The 16704-nt window shown below is 38.3% G+C and overlaps 1 long non-coding RNA gene across 1 annotated transcript in view; it reads left to right on the top strand.

Annotated features, from left to right (window-relative positions):
- The first annotated feature begins 1682 nt into the window (after nt 1-1682).
- LOC132343311 (uncharacterized) overlaps nt 1683-16704 on the top strand; it is a 292991-nt gene continuing 277969 nt past the window's right edge. The window contains exon 1 of the long non-coding RNA XR_009492064.1: nt 1683-1799. This is a non-coding gene — a long non-coding RNA (uncharacterized lncRNA). The remainder of the gene's footprint in view (nt 1800-16704) is intronic.

Below are 16704 nucleotides of genomic sequence, written 5' to 3'. Positions count from 1 at the left end.
AGGGTTTTAAAAAATATTTTAAATTCATTTTTGTAACTTAATCATTTGTCAGTGTGATGTACTGAAGTAAGATGGAAAGAAAATGATACCAAAGTAAGACACTGTAAAAAACTAGAACAAAAAAGGAGAGTACGCGGTTTTTTTTTTTTTTTTGCTGTGGCCTTCCAGTTTCTTTTGAATAGTGCCTCGTCTTTAAAATGTCTAAATTGTTTTCAAGTATGAAAAGATTATAGTTGAAATAATAGAAAATGAGAAATGTTTTAAACAAGGATTACTGGTTTCTGTAGTGAAACTATTTCTTATGTTTATACTTCTTTATATCAGCCAAGGATACTTTATCCTGGTGTGTGTGTGTGTGTGTGTGTGCTCGCTCAGTCACTCAGTTGTGTCTGACTTTTTGTGACCCCATGGACTATAGCCCGCCAGGCTCCTCTGTCCATAGGATTTCCCAGGCAAGAATATTGGAGTGGGTTGCCATTTGTTACTCCAGGAGACCTTCCTCACCCTGGGATCAAACCCATATCTCTGTGCGTCCTGCAATGGCAGATGGATTTACCACTGTGCCACCTGGGAAGCTATGTTACCTGTTGATTATTTATAAACTGTTTTATTTTTCCATTTGTTTGAGGCATTAGCGGCTCTTGGTGATTACCTTTCTCGCTTCATGGAAAATGTTCATTGAAAGTATTAACTGACCTCGATTTTATTTTCTTCATCTGTCCCTAAAATAACCATGTTATTCATGTCCTCTAAAGTTGCTGGAAAGATCATTTAGCATTTGCATCAAATACTTTCTAGCTTATTTGGCTTTGGGCACCCTATTTCATAATTTTTCAACCTGTGTTCCTACAATCAATAGAATAAGAAACCTTTTATATTAAAAGTAAGTTATTATATTGAAAACAATCTTGGGATTTAGTGTCAGTTTGAATGCCCCCTTACCTAACTTTCTAGATGTGTAGCCATGGAAAAATGTCTGAGCCTCAACTTCTTTGCCTCAAGGGTAGAGCTGATTTCTTCTCTGTTCTTATAGTGATAGAGAAATAACCAAAATGCACTTAAGTAAAAAATGTATATTTTGGATATAGTAAGTGTTCAACAAATATTCTGTGATTAATTTTTGATTGAATAAATTGTTCTTTTTCCTGTTGTATTTTGCTTTGCCTTCCTTTTCCTCAGTGCATTATTTTATATTGCTTTCAAATGTATGTTATATTAACTTGGAGCCTTATTTCAGTTTCACTGTTGTGTCCAACTCTTTGCAACCCTATGAGTGACTTTCACTCTTTATCACTAGTGCCATCTGTGAAGCTCCCTCTAGAACTTGCACCACACAACAAATTTAGTGACTCTCTTGGCCACCTAGAATCATGGCCTATGTTAGAGAAAGTGGTGTGGACTCAAAGGGTTTTGGTTTACCTTATTATTTTTTAATGTCCTCTCACTTTGCTTCTATATTATACCAGCCACTTTCCAGAGTAAACTTCTCAATGTCTTTGCATATTGATGGTGCTATTGTCTGTCTTCAGTAGCCTATGCAGTGTTCTGTGTCACTGTGTTAAATGAACGGTTAACAGTCGTTCTGACTGGGAAGGTTATTTTACAAATGCAGCTTCTAGTAACGTCCATGTCAACCATTTTTACCTATGAATTCTTTCTGCATTTGTTTTCTTCACAGACTTTTGGCATTCAGAACATCTACAGATGCAGTTAAAGATGTGTTGATTGAAGAGATGAAAGAAAGAAAGAAAGAAATCTCTATAGTGGCAGCTGCAGAGAAGCCAAGAAATCAGAAGCAGGTAGCATCTTTTTTCCCCATTCTTCTTCATACCACCCCCAAATGGAAGGAGAGAGAGAAATGAAGGTGGTAGGGGAGGTTCTGGGACTTCCCAGGTGGAGCTAGTGACAAAGGACATGCCTGCCAACGCAGGAGACGTAAGCGATGTGGGTTTGATCCTGGGTTGGGAAGACCCCTGGAGGAGGACATTGCAACCCATTCCAGTATTCTTGCCTGGAAAATCCCATGGACAGAGGAGTCTGGTGGGCTACAGTCCGTAGTGTCCCAAAGAGTTGAACATGAATGATGAGACAGCTCACACGCAGGATCAAAGTAGGCTATAGTTGGTATATTTCCAATGTATTACATATCAGGAAACTGAGGCTCAGAGATGCAATGTGACTTGCCCCCTTTCTATTTATAGCTTTTTGCCTTCCATAGTGGGGACTTCTTGTGAAACAGTATCTGCCATGACTTGGTTTTCCCATGGTTTTACCTCATCTCTTCTGCCTTTTTTTTTTTTTTTCTGTTTTCTGCCACTGTTGTGATAGAAAGACTATACTGGTCTGCAAGAGTTCCTCTGTGGATTGAGCAACTGGTCAACCTGGAAAGTAGACAAGTTCTCCTCAAGTGTTCCACTTGTTGTTTCTTTGGTTGTTCTCCCTTTTATAACTGTCTTTCCTCTTTTAGGCTATGGTGTCTCGTATTCCAACCAAATAACTCAGTTCTCCCAAATGATTATCTTTTCAGTGTAGGATAATATGTAAACTTTTAGGAAATATTTCCCACTTAAAAATTGGATTTAGGATGAGTTCCCAGATGTGAAATTTCAGAGGTTGAAGTTTTTTACATCGAGAGAGGGAGTTTTGGGTACTGAGGATTTCCTGGAGTACTCACATTTCCCAGCAGAGGTGAGTGTACTGTTTTTACACAACAAAGTTTAGCTTATCATTCAGCACTAATGAGCCAAGGTACAATATGTTTATAAAGATCTAGATGATTTAACTAAATGTTTGGGTCCACAGTTTTGCACTGGGGTACATCTCTGGCAATGGGGTTGTTGATGCCTTACAATAATAGGAATGCGTCAATGAATGTGTGGCAGGGCCACCCCCTCCTCTGCAGCCATGTTGCTTAAGTACTTGGTGTGTGTTCCATGTAACTTAATGTAGACTTGATGTTACAGTGAATTATTGATAATCACTGGAGTGGGGATGCCTTGAGTTTGGGTTTCATAGCCTTTATTTCTGTAGTATTCCTATGCCACCAGGTCTATGAGTTAGTTTTAGATTATAGTGAAATCCTGTTAGAAGTTTCCACAAAATTCTTGAAACTTTGATAATTAATTGGCTAATCAAAATATTTTAGTTAACAAAGCTGACGTATTATTTAAAAAATTTTTGTGCTTATATTTTTCTTCTTCTCTAGACTTTCCCACTTTACCTTAAGGTTGGGTCATAGGGACCATATGAGTTGGTCATGGGGACAACATCAGTGGAAGTTTGGCACTTTTATTAAACTTTCTTTCCAGAGCAAATATGTGTGAGAATTTTTCTAGTAACAAAGTGCCCTGGTACAATGATACAGCAATTTGTAGTGGATAACCCTCCCACACAGTACCAAACGGCAGCTGGCTAGGAGAGCTAGCAGTGGTGGGCCCCACAGACCCGTCAAAACCCACTTGAAGTGGACTGCTATTGGCCAAGTATACTGCTATGGGACTCAGGGGACCCTGCGGAGTCAGGGCGGATGTTACATACGGTCATTTACCGTCTAGATGAGCACAGCTAAATATTTGTTTCTCTCTGCTTTTCTTTTTTTTTTGGAAGGATGATTCTAATCTTTGCAGTGTCAGCTCAAAAGCCCAGTGGGAAGAACCACACTTTTTTTTTTTTAATATAAAATGGAAGAGTTTCACAACTTTAAGAACTTAGATAAGTTTTTGGTTGTGAACTCTGGATTTTTATACCTTAAAGCATCAAAGATTTTACTTCAGCCTGAAAATATTCAAGGTCAAGTATTACCTTGATATAAGAGAACTTCAGTTTGAGCTTTGAAGAGACTGAATTTTTATAAAAATCTATATTATTGGCTCTACTGGAATAAGTTAGCTGCAAAAATACTCTTGTAAGAGTGGGCTTATTAGATGGGACTATTTTGGTGTTGTTTAATTAGTTGGAGGACAATATGTGACATATACAATAGATTCAGTTTCAGTTCAATCAGTCATGTCTGAATCTTTTCGACCCCGTGGACTGCAGCATGCCAGGCTTCCCTGTCCATCAACAACTCCCAGAGCCTGCTCAAACTCATGTCCATTGAGCTGGTGATGCCATCCAACCAATCTCATCCTCTGTCATTCCCTTCTCCTCCTACCTTCAATCTTTCCCAGCATCAGGGTCTTTTCCAGGGAGTCAGTTCTTCGCATCAGGTGGCCAGAGTTTTGGAGTTTCTGCTTCAGCATCCATCCTTCCAATTAATATTCAGGGTTGGTTTCCTTTAGGATTGACTGGTTTGGTCTCCTTGCTGTCCAAGGGACCCTCAAGAGTTTTCTCTAACACCACAGTTCGAAAGCATCAATTCCTTGGTGCTCAGCTTTCTTTATAGTCCAACTCTCACATCCATACATGACTACTGGAAAATCCATAGCTTTGACTAGACAGACCTTTGTTGGCAGAGTAATGTCTCTATTTTCTAATATGCTGTTGGTCACAGCTTTTCTTCCAAGGAACAAGCATCTCTTAATTTCATGGCAGCAGTCACCATCTGCAGTGATTTTGGAGCCCTTCTGAGCCACGGGGAAACCCATACAGTAGATTAGGTTCAAAGTTATTTATTCTTTATGGCAATAATTCGCCAAGATATCTCCTTCCTGCCTCCTGATTAAATATTTCTTATGGGAACTTTTAGCTTGTGATAATAAGGACATATCAGGACCAAGGAGAAGGCATATTGTTGTATTTCCAGGAGATACAATATGTTCCCAGGTGGGAAGTGAAGTGAAACATCTTGTGGGTGGATCCCACTCATTTCTATCACTGTGCCTGAAACCCAGTTGATCTATTTTTTCAGCACCTTCATTCCCCTGTAAAATGACTTCTAACTTACTAATGGGAATCTTTTGTATAGAAAATAGAAATATTTTGTGTGTACTCCTGAGGGAGCTAGTCCTTCCAATGACTGTATGACCCCATCTTTTTTTCTTTCCTTTTTTGGTTTGACCTTTCTTTTGATCTGTCATATGGCATTCAGTTAAACCACATCTTTTGGGTTTCTCTGCCTTCCACTGATATTTTGAAGTCCTTTAGGGGCCCAAATCACTTGTGTTTTCAAGTGTGCTCACAATTCCAGAAGCCATTCTGTATTCTGTTAAGATACAGAAATACAATATGTTTTCACTTTTAGCTCTATTCTTTTCCATGTGTGTGCCAAGGCAGGGTTGCTTGTATCCCTATTCCCTTTCAACAGCTGAAGCTTTGTTAACTGAAAGCAGTTTGTCTGCCTGGCCACTTCATTCCTTAGGGTTAGTTACCCCCAGGAGGTGCCTCGTCCCTTCCTCCTATTAGATTTTTGATGAGGAGTCTTGCCTTGTATAGATTTATAGCTCTCACTCATAATGGAGTTAAGTCACTTCTACCACCAGCCTCCTTTTTATTTGCTTCTCTCTCACCCACTCCTGCCTCCATAAATTGGTGATCGTATTTCCCAAAATAGGAATCTCTGTTGTCTAGATGAGTACAACTCAATGTTTATTTCACTGTGCTTCTTCATCTTCTTCTTCTTTTTTTTTTTTGGTAGAATGCAGTTCTAATCCTTGCAGTGTCAGCTTGAAGGCCCTAGTAGGAAGAATCACATTTTTCTTCTTATTACCAAGAACAGAGCCATCTTATCATCACAAATAGCGCCATCTCATTCAGGTCACCAAAAGGGAGGGGATATATGTATGGTTGGTTCATTTTGCTGTGCAGTAGAAGCCAACACAACATTGTAAAGCAGCTATACTCCAATAAAAATTAATTTAAAAAAGAGAATAGAGCCATCTCAATCAGGTGGGAGCAGTAGTGTCCATTTAATTTCAAGGATTCTTGGGTGCTTGCTAGGAGAGTAGGTTAAAATCATCTCTAGGCAAGAGAGTAGATGAACCAGGGTTAGACTTGAAGCAAAGTTATTGAGGTAGGGCTAGGGATGAATGGCAACAGGGCTGGTAGAGTGCAGGGGGCATCTAAGAAGTAGGAGAAATAAAATATGAACTCCCTTTCATTATGGTGGCAGATGAATCTTTTTACAAGACACTAAAAGAAGCCTAAAATAAAGCTTCCCAAGAGGGAGGTTAAAAAAAATTACAAAACTGTAGGAGCAAATATAATTGTATTCTGTTTTAAATTGTTTCCTTTTTATACTATAAATACTAAGCCAAACACATGAAAATCTTCAAATATATATTAACTTTACTTAAAATACTTTATGTGAAACATTTATTTAAAGCACATAGATGACTGTCTATTCAGATAAAAATATTGGTGTCATGGGAACTACCAAAATAGGTTGTATTCGACACACAGTAAAGATATTTTCAGTTCTTATAAGGTTTAAGGCAAAAAATTTCAGGCTAAATGGGGCAGGTATGAAATAAAATAAACTGGAGTTATTTTCCTTATTATCTGCCTTCAAACGACTGTTTTTTTGACCCTCACAGCATTTTCATTTGCTGGTGCTGAATTGTTCAAGAAAACAAAGCAGGATGGCAAAGGTCAACATGCTGGAGGTGTTTCCACGCAGATTAAGTCTCTTCAGTGAGCTGGTACCACACTGTCTAAACCCAGAGCTCCAGGTCTTCTCAGGGTTCTCCTTGAGGGCCTGGGCACACAATTTGGTGCATTACTTTTACTCTTTTGAGCCTGCTCCCTCTTCCAAAAAAAAAAAAAAGAGAAAATAGGATTTACTCACCTGGTGATCCTCAGCTTTGGCTGTGAACTAGGATCTTCTGTGCCCAAAGACTCTTCTAGGAGGTTCTGATTGGTAGTTCTGGGGGTGTTGCAGTTTGTATCTTACCAGGTGCTTCTGATGTATTGCTAAGGTCTAGGGCCACTCAAGTAACTGGTGTGTGTGTGTGTGTGTGTGTGTGTGTGTGTGTGTGTGTGCGCGCGCGCGCTAAGCTGGTTCAGTCGTGTCCGACTCTCTGCAACTCTATGGACTGTAGCCTGTCAGGCTCCTCTGTCCATAGGATTTTCCAGGCAAGAATACTGGAGTGGGTTGCCGTGCCCTTCTCCAGGGGATCTTCTCAACCCGGGGATCAAACCCAGGTCTCCTGCATTTCAGGTGGATTCTTTACCATCTGAATTACTATGGAAGCCCCAACTGACTGATATCTTATCCCTAAAACATATGGATTTGGCCCAGAGAGAAGAAATTAGAGACATCTGTGGACACTTTGGCACCAGTGGTAAAGAACCCGCCTGCCGATGCAGGATATGTAAGAGATGTTGGCTAGATCCCTGGGTAGGGAAGATCCATTGGAGGAGGGCATAGCAACCCACTCCAGTACTCATGCCTGGAAAATCCCATGGACAGAGGAGCCTGGTGGGCTATGGTCCATAGGGTCTCAAAGAGTCAGATACGACTGAAGTGACTTTGCACAGCACAGCACAGTGGAGACTTTGCCGCCTTTTTAATAAGAATTTGTTAGTGACAATGAGATGAGAAGGGTTTGCCTTTCTGATCTGGTAACCACCTTAGTCTCGTTCATTGATCAGTTCAGCATCACTATTTCATGACATGACATTCCTGGGACAAGCCTTTGATTTATGCTTGTTTGTATGACTAAAACAAGTTCCCTTTGATTACAAATTAAGGAGGAGTTTTATATTAATATAAATCAGTTTAGGACTGTGAGGGGAGGGCTGCCATTGTTCTGGCGGCATTCCTAATTAGAAATGGATTAGAAATGGAGTTCTGGTTAGTGTCTGGGATCTGGGCCAAGAGAATGTGTGAGATTCCCGTCATCTTCCTTTCCAGCATTGCTTTGTAAAAAAGCATCCCCTTGCATTGGGTGAATGTGCTCAGTTGGTGGCAGCAAAGTTCTGTTACAGAAAATTCTGAGAGGCTCTTGTCTTAGATGTTTTGAAGAAAGCCAGAGGAACAAAGCAGCATGTATAATAACATCCATGTTTTCTGTTAACCCGCAGAGCTATAAATATACTGCATGTGCTCAGAAAAAGGAAAATTATGTAAAAGAAAGATTTTTTACTGTCCTTGTCTAAATATAATCCCCTAAATATGTTCTTTGTTTCCAAATATAGAAGTATTGTAGCACCAGCTTCAGACAAAAGATTTAGTCAGGTCATGATCCAAAAAGGTGTGCGTCTTAGGATTTATTATTGGTTGCCATGTAAATTTGTTAAAATGGAAGCTTTGATCTTGAAATATCAATATATTCAAAAAAGATTAATGATTTAGTATCTAGAGAAATCAAGATTTTGATGCAATGAATGGATAAGGAAGGTTTTACAATTTTACATTGGTAAAGATAAAAACTCAACATTTGAAAAACTACTTTAGAATTTTAGTTTAAAGGGAACTATAGTAAGTACCAAAGTGAAAGAAAGTGAAAATAAAAGTTGCTCAGTTGTTTTTCGACTCCTTGCAACCCCATGGGCTATATAGTCCATGCAATTCTCTAGGCCAGAATACTGGAGTGGGTAGCCTTTCCCTTCTCCAGGGGATCAAAGGTTAGGTGGTATCTGACTAATGTATTGACTAGAAGGGTTTGTAAGGAATAAACAGATGGAAATGAATGAACAAAAATGAAATGATAATCGGTAAGTTGGTAACTGTGGATAGATAGTGACATTTTATGATTTGTATCCACTATTTTCTGCATATGCCCTGGTGCATAATGATTAATTAATCATTGCGTCTGAAAAACTGGGTGTTATTTCAATCAGGAAAGATTGAAGGCAGGAGGAGAAGGGGACGACAGAGGATGAGATGGTTGGATGGCATCACCGACTAGATGGACTTGAATTTGAGTAAACTCCGGGAGTTGGTGACGATGATCAGTCCATGGGGTCACAAGGAGTCAGACACAACTGAGTGACTGAACTGAATTGAACTGAATTCAGGGGCAAATGGATAATTGAACCCTAATCTGGTGGTCAGATTGCCTTGTAGTTGTGCGGCTAACTTTAAGTGATTATCATCCCAAATGATTCATGCTCTTGGAGACAGTGTCCCCAGCACTGACACCATCACTGTTAGACGTGGGGGTGACAGGAAAAGCCATATGTAAATGTAGAAAATGGAAACCAGGGAGCAGCTCCCGCAAAACTGCCAATAAATTATCAGGAGACTACTGACCTCCTAATGAGAGACTACCAACTCGAAAAATGGTTAAAATGTAAAAACATTCTAGGTTAGCAACTTGTATCATGAATATAAATGTTCTGATGTGATGTTTTTATTATAATGCAAAGCATGAAAGCATCAATGATTACTAATATCTCCAAGTTCAGATTGTAATCCTTTTTAATCTCTTTTTTTATACTGTTTTAATTACATAAAGTTTTTCAGAAATAGTTTTGGTTTTTGCTATAAAATAACTTTTACTTAAGTTGATAATAATGTTAAAATTGATTAAAAGCTTAAAAATATTAGATGGTTATTTAACTTCAAAGCACTTGTGAGTTGAAATAGTGACTTGTAAAAAACAGTAAGTTATTTAATGTGAGCTTAAGTCAAATAGACACCATCAAATTTGAATATTCTAGGTTAAAATTTCAAAGGCATTCAAAATGTGATCTTGTAAATGCCACTTAAAATAATGGGATTTTCTAAGTTGGAAATATCATTCCATGTACACAATTTTGAAAATATGTCCTAAAAAATACTCTTTCTGTCCCTGTCATGATCTTGTCAGTCAGATCAATGTCTTTATTCTTCATCTTTCAATTTTGAAAATATAGAAAAACAACAGACTTGTGACTATAAACTTTTCACTTGTGAGGAATTTATGACTAGTTATCAGGAAAAAATTTCAAGGAATTTTTTAAATGAGATGTTTCTTTTTATTAATGGTGATTCTAAAAAGAATTTGGTGCAATCTAGTTTCCTATTTAAACACAGAAATAGATTATTTCATTTATTTAATGAAATCGATGTGGTAGTTACCTAGTTTCAAGATGAGATTTCAGAAACAGACTCTCCAATGTAAATCATAGACACAATTAAATGCTGAATCTTCCAGGTTAAAATTTCAGAGTAATTTGAAATGTACAGTCACCTTAGGAAATTCTGGTTTGAGTGGTCTTGATACACACACACACACACACACACACACAGAATCACAACTGAGCCTCATAGGCAATGTGGTTGAAAATCATTGGCCCATAGCTTTTAGAGAAGGTTATGGCCAATGACCATGCTGCTACTGCTACTGCTGCTAAGTCGCTTCAGTCGTGTCGGACTCTGTGTGACCCCATGGCACACCATTAATTTGTTGATTTTTTCCTGTTTTGCTGGTGATTTGCTGCCAACATAATTAAGAAATAGGGGTATTTGAGAGTGCAGGTTGCAGAGAGATAAGGAAGTTTTTCTCCATTTTTATCCACATTGTCTCTCTCCTCTATTTTTCCTTTGTCAAGGGTTGCCTTCCCTTCCCCAAGGGTTGCCTAACTTATTTTGCCTTTCCTCTTCTCACCTGTGTATTGTAAGCACATATATAATGGTGATTCTAACTGGTTTGTGATAGTCACTTGTTAAGTTTTCAGGAATTTTGTTAACCAGTTGTTAAACACAGTCATTATAAAAAATTAAATTATATAAACATATTGTCACATATATTATATAACTAATTCATATTGAAACAAAAGTATTCAATATTCAAAACTCATTAATATCTAATTATTTTATTACCTTTAATCATTAACTCTGTTTTTGAGGTTATATGTATCATTTGCCTGGTGGAAGAGACTACTGCACATCTCTTCAAAACTTGGGCCTCAGTGATGTCATGTTGGTAGCTTGAAACTGATCAAGTGGGAGTCTTTAGGCCACAGAAATCAGCAAATAGTGCAGATTGGGATGTGATTTAGTCTTGTTGACTGTTTCAGTTTTAAAACTTATGGAGAAAATGTTAATGCTGATTAAATAAAGTGTTTCATGCCTGTAGTTATTAAATTGTGAATAGCATTAAAAAATGAGGAAATTTTCTCCTAGTATTCACAAACTATTTCCAGTTTAGCCAAGAAGGTAATCTCAACATCGATGAGTGAAGTTCCTATGTTGGCCTTTCTTATTTCACTTTAATCTTATCCCTTAATGTAAAGTGAAAGTGAAAATCACTCAGTTGTGTCCAACTCTTTGTGACTCCATCGACTGTATAGTCCATGGAATTCTCCAGGTCAGAGTACTGGAGTGGGTAGCCTTTCCCTTCTTCAGGGGATCTTCCCAACCCAGGGATTGAACCCAGGTCTTCTTTTTTTTTTTTTTAATTTTTTATTTTATTTTTAAACTTTACATAATTGTATTAGTTTTGCCAAATATCAAAATGAATCCATCACAGGTATACATGTGCTCCCCATCCTGAACCCTCCTCCCTCCTCCCTCCCCATACCATCCCTCTGGGTCGTCCCAGTGCACTAGCCCCAAGCATCCAGTATCGTGCATTGAACCTGGACTGGCATCTCGTTTCATACATGATATTTTACATGTTTCAATGCCATTCTCCCAAATCTTCCCACCCTCTCCCTCTCCCACAGATTCCATAAGACTGTTCCACACATCAGTGTCACTTTTGCTGTCTCGTACACAGGGTTATTGTTATCATCTTTCTAAATTCCATATATATGCGTTAGTACACTGTATTGGTGTTTTTCCTTCTGGCTTACTTCACTCTGTATAATAGGCTCCAGTTTCATCCACCTCATTAGAACTGATTCAAATGTATTCTTTTTAATGGCTGAGTAATACTCCATTGTGTATATGTACCACAGCTTTCTTATCCATTCATCTGCTGATGGACATCTAGGTTGCTTCCATGTCCTGGCTATTATAAACAGTGCTGCGATGAACAATGTGAACCCAGGTCTTCTGCATTGCAGGTGGATTCTTTATCAGCTGAGCCACCAGGAACACCCATAATGTAAAGAAAATTATAAATCAACTTCATGTAAACAAAGTTACAAATCAACTTTTGTGCTACAACTACACTCTTGTATTAATGATATGAGGAAATTCTTGGCTGAATTGGATAATAATCAAGCATATATTCATAGTCTCATTGTGACACTTTGGCTGGCAATAGAATTGTAAAAACTGGTAGTGGATATTCAAAAAGCAACATCACACTGAAGTTTTGGGTATTGGAATTTACGATAAAGAATATTATATATTTTGTTTTTATTTGTAAATTGTGCATTATGATTGTTATTTAGTCGCTAAGTTGTGTCTGGCTCTTTTATAAACCCATGGACTGTAGCCCTTCAAGCTCCTCCGTCCATGCAATTTTCCAGGTAAGATTACTGGAATGAGTTGCTGTTTCCTTCTCCAGGGGATCTTCCTGACCTAGGGATCGAACTTGCATCTCCTGCATTGGCAGGTGGATTCTTTACCACTGAACCACCAGAGAAGCCCAAAATTGTGTTGCCTGTCTCTTAACTAGCAAAATTTATAATAAGCATGTATAGACCCACACACTGCATCTTTTCCCAGATATATGGTTGTTAAACTTTTACCAGCTCATCACTGCATATAATCCTTGAAGCAGGGATGGAAAAGTCATTTAGTCCAATTTTTTAACATTCAGATATTGGCTAGATGAAAATTTAAAATAGCTCAACCTGGTTAGGTTTCCTGTAAGGGAAGATAGGTAGCTGCTAATGTGTGATTGTTCCTCCAAAATTTTTGTTTTCATTGCACATATGTTAAATGCATTATTAGAGATTTATTACTTTGGATTCTGTTGCTTTTTGATTTCCTAAGTACTGATTCATAAGTGGGAGTGTTTTTACTGGGAATACCAGTTAAAATACAGTTTTCTGGCAGGCCCTCTGCCCCATCCACCCGACACACTGAATCATAACTGCAGTGTGGTGGAAAGAAACTGTATTTGAATGTTTCCTAGACCAGGGTTTGGGAACCATCGCTTGTGCCTTGTGTTAAATATAAATAGCCCTAGAGGAGAAAGAATGTAACTCAGCTTCTGCCATCGTTAGGCTGGATTAACAGATAGCAGAGATCAAGACCATGTAGATATAGCCTTTCTCCCCACCTCTCTGAGGCACCTGAAACGGAGTGGGATAATGAATCTTAGTAGGAGGCATGCCAAGCACAGTCAAGCTAACTCTAAGTGGAAATTCTCTAGACACTTCACATTTAACTATCTGGAAAATTTTAGAAAGGAGTCTTTCCTATTTCCTTGTCCTTATTGCTCAGGCATGAAATATGCTGTGTCTTCAAGTGCGGTGTTATGAAAATCAGGAATTGTTCATCCGCTTTGAGTTGGCCAGCTATATGCCTTCCCAGCGTGCATGCCCATCTGTCAGCAATAAAACCTTTAATTGTCTATGCTTGTAGTTTCTACAAAACTATTGGCAGAAAATGAAATGATCGTAATTCTGTATATCTGGTTGGTCATTTTGAGTCCATATTGTGCTTTTCTGAGACTGGTAAGGGGTCATCTAAAGAACTTACCAGGTGTCCAAGTTAAATCAATGAGAACAATCATTCTTTTTCTAACCTGACATATCCAGTTTGCCTTGAAATCAGCAGGTTTTCCTTCTAACCATCCAATTAGCACCTAATTGCTTTCCTTCCAAGGAGAAGGTGAAGGTTGCTAAAACTACCAGGTTGGAAGCTTATCTAACTTTTATTTTTATACATAGGTTTGGAGTTGTGAAAAACAAAAAGTTTGTGCCTAAAAATCTACTAAGTAATATATAAAGGGTGTAAATATAAATTTCACATTTCTTGAGTGGCTGAGCAAGAGTAATTATGCAATTTGTAAGGATAGAACCTAAGCAAAATGCTATACCGTGTGAATATCTCCTTTCTTACTACCCAAAGGAAAACTGGATCCATACATCTTAACTTTAAAATTTTAGTTATGTGCTTGATATATTATTTTGGTTACACTGTCTTACCACATTAATGCTTTTATCTGCAGCTCTTAATTTATTGTAGTTTATGAACTCCCAGAGAGTAGAGACTCTAATTATTCAAGCTCTTTGTGTATAGGATGACCGTAGCATTTGAAATCACACATATTGTTTCAATGTGCCCTGTAATATGATACTGATATTCATTCTGTATTTGTGTTTCTCACTTGGTACTCACTCCTTATAACCTCGAGTAAGTACCACATAGGGTCTCATTAGAGCTAAAAGCAAGGAGGGGTGTTTGCTCCTATTTCAAGGCAGTTGTCATTTGGTGGGACAGATAATGGCCTTACATGTATGTTCTATGGTCACATTACTTGTGGATTTAAGGTAAATTTATTAAGAGGAAGCAGGAGAGAGAGGAAGTAAGGAGTGAAATTTAAATTATAGGAGCAATTTCACCCTTCTACTCAGGGTGTCTATAATCCAGAGTGTAATGGGAGGTGTTAAGCTGCTGTTCTTCCTAGGTGTTCTCAGTTCTTTCATGCCTCTAATAGCACAAGATCTTACAGAGAGATTGTGATTCTAATGTCTAAGGATAATTATTTATTAATACAATTTAGACTCTAAACACAAGCTAAGTCTTTCATCAGGTGTTAAGCCAAAAAGAGTAATGGAGTCCAGCCCTGAAAGAAAAGCTATGATTGGTTTATTGTAAGATGTAATACTAGTTTTCGATGGGGGGCTCCTAAGAGACTTTCAAGGGTGATTTTTTCTCTTTGTCCTATGAGGTATGAAAATAGAAAATCTAAGTAGGAGGAGGCAAGTTTACAATTTATTTTCCCTCCTACTATATAGCTATAGCTGAGGACACTAAAGAATGAAGACAATTCACAATGATAGTCTCAAGAATCCTATATTCATAGGATTTCTTGGGGTAATTGTCTTCTGGTGCCATTATCAGGAAAACATAGGATTTTGGAGAGAAATAAATTGTTTTTCCACGTTGAACAAAAGTAAGGAAGGAGAGGTTGTGCAGAGAACAGAGAGAACCAGGGTCAAATGTGGTATTCAGTTCAGTTTATTTGCTCAGTCATGTCTAAATCTTTGTGACCCCACAGACTGCAGCACGCCAGGCCTCCCTGTCCATTGTCAACTCCTGGAGTTTACCCAAACTCATGTCCATTGAGTCAGTGATGCCATCCAACCATCTCATCCTCTGTCATCCCCTTTTTCTCCTGCTTTCAATCTTTCCCAGCATCAGAGTCTTTTCAAATGAGTCAGCTCTTTGCATCAGCTGGCCAAAGTATTGGAGTTTCAGCTTCAGCATCAGTCCTTCCAATGAACACTCAGGACTGGTCTCCTTTAGGATAGACTGGTTGGATCTCCTTGAAGTCCAAGGGACTCTCAAGAGTCTTCTCCAACACCACAGTTCAAAAGCATCAATTCTTTGGTGCTCAGCTTTCTTTATAGTCCAACTCTCACATCCATACATGACCACTGGGAAAACCATAGCCTTGACTAGACAAACCTTTGTTGGCAAAGTAACGTCTCTGCTTTTTAATATGCTATCTAGGTTGATCATAACTTTCCTTCCAAGGAGTAAGCGTCTTTTAATTTCATGGATGCAGTCACCATCTGTAGTGATTTTGGAGCCCCCCAAAATAAAGTCTGTCACTGTTTCCATTGTTTCCCCATCTATTTGCCCTGAAGTGATGGGACTGGATGCCATGATCTTAGTTTTCTGAATGTTGAACTTTAAGCCAACTTTTTCACTCTCCTCTTCACTTTCGTCAAGAGGCTTTTTAGTTCTTTGTGCCATAAGGGTGGTGTCATCTGCATATCTGAGGTTATTGATATTTCTCCCAGCAATCTTGATTCCAGCTTGTCTTTCATTCAGACCAGTGTTTCTCATGATGTACTCTAAGTTAAATAAGCAGGGTGACAATATACAGCCTTGACATACTCCTACTTAATACATAGGATTGAGAAAGAAACTTCAAGAGAAGCAGAGAGGAGCAGAAAAAGGAAGAGACAAAGGAGGGCACTGAGTCTTAGCAAGCACAATAAGAGGTAGTTGCCAGCAGAGGCAGAATCATGGTTAATACAACTGCAGTGTCTGAATGCTGAGCCTGGTGCAGTGGTGTGTGTGGCCCCTTTTAATACACAGCTATCTAAAGTCAGTACCAATTCAGTAGGAGAGATAATTTGTGACATTGTGTGACAGAATAAAGACAGATCAGAGAGATGAATTTGCCTAGATATCTGTGGTTAATGTAATCTGGTTAGAGAAACTAGGGGTGTAAGTAAAGTCAAACTTGCTTATCTTATTTACAGATATAGTGTGGATGTTTTATTAGAGTTGTTTGATAAGCTTTAATTTTATTCTTACCTATAATCTAAAATCTTCAGTGTCCCATTTTTATTTCTTAGTGCTTATATTATTCAGCTATTCCATAACTTTTTTAACCTATGAGTTTATCTTTTATTCCCTTGAGATCATATTCTTCCTTGGCTTGTAAATTACAACTCCAAGACCAGACTGATAGAAAAAGACCAGTGTGGGGAAGTTAAAAGAAGTGAAGGTGATCATGTGGTGTGTATTGTATTATAGTTTCAACGTGATGCCACCAATTGAGTGACTATATGATTAGTACCATTCACTCTGCTTTAGATATATTAAGTAACTAGTAAGAGGAGTTACACAAAGTTAAGGAGGGATTTTTAAGTAGGAGAGTACTGTGGTTTGATTCACATTTTAAAAGTTCATTCTTCCTGCTACATGAAATGCAGATTTGGCAATAAAACTCCAAGGAAGCAAGGAACCAGTTAGGC

Source organism: Bos taurus, chromosome 21 (genome assembly GCF_002263795.3).
Source record: "Bos taurus isolate L1 Dominette 01449 registration number 42190680 breed Hereford chromosome 21, ARS-UCD2.0, whole genome shotgun sequence".
Classification (NCBI taxonomy): domain Eukaryota; kingdom Metazoa; phylum Chordata; class Mammalia; order Artiodactyla; family Bovidae; genus Bos; species Bos taurus.
Note: the sequence above shows the minus strand (reverse complement) of the source record. Positions and strands in the feature narration are given on the sequence as shown.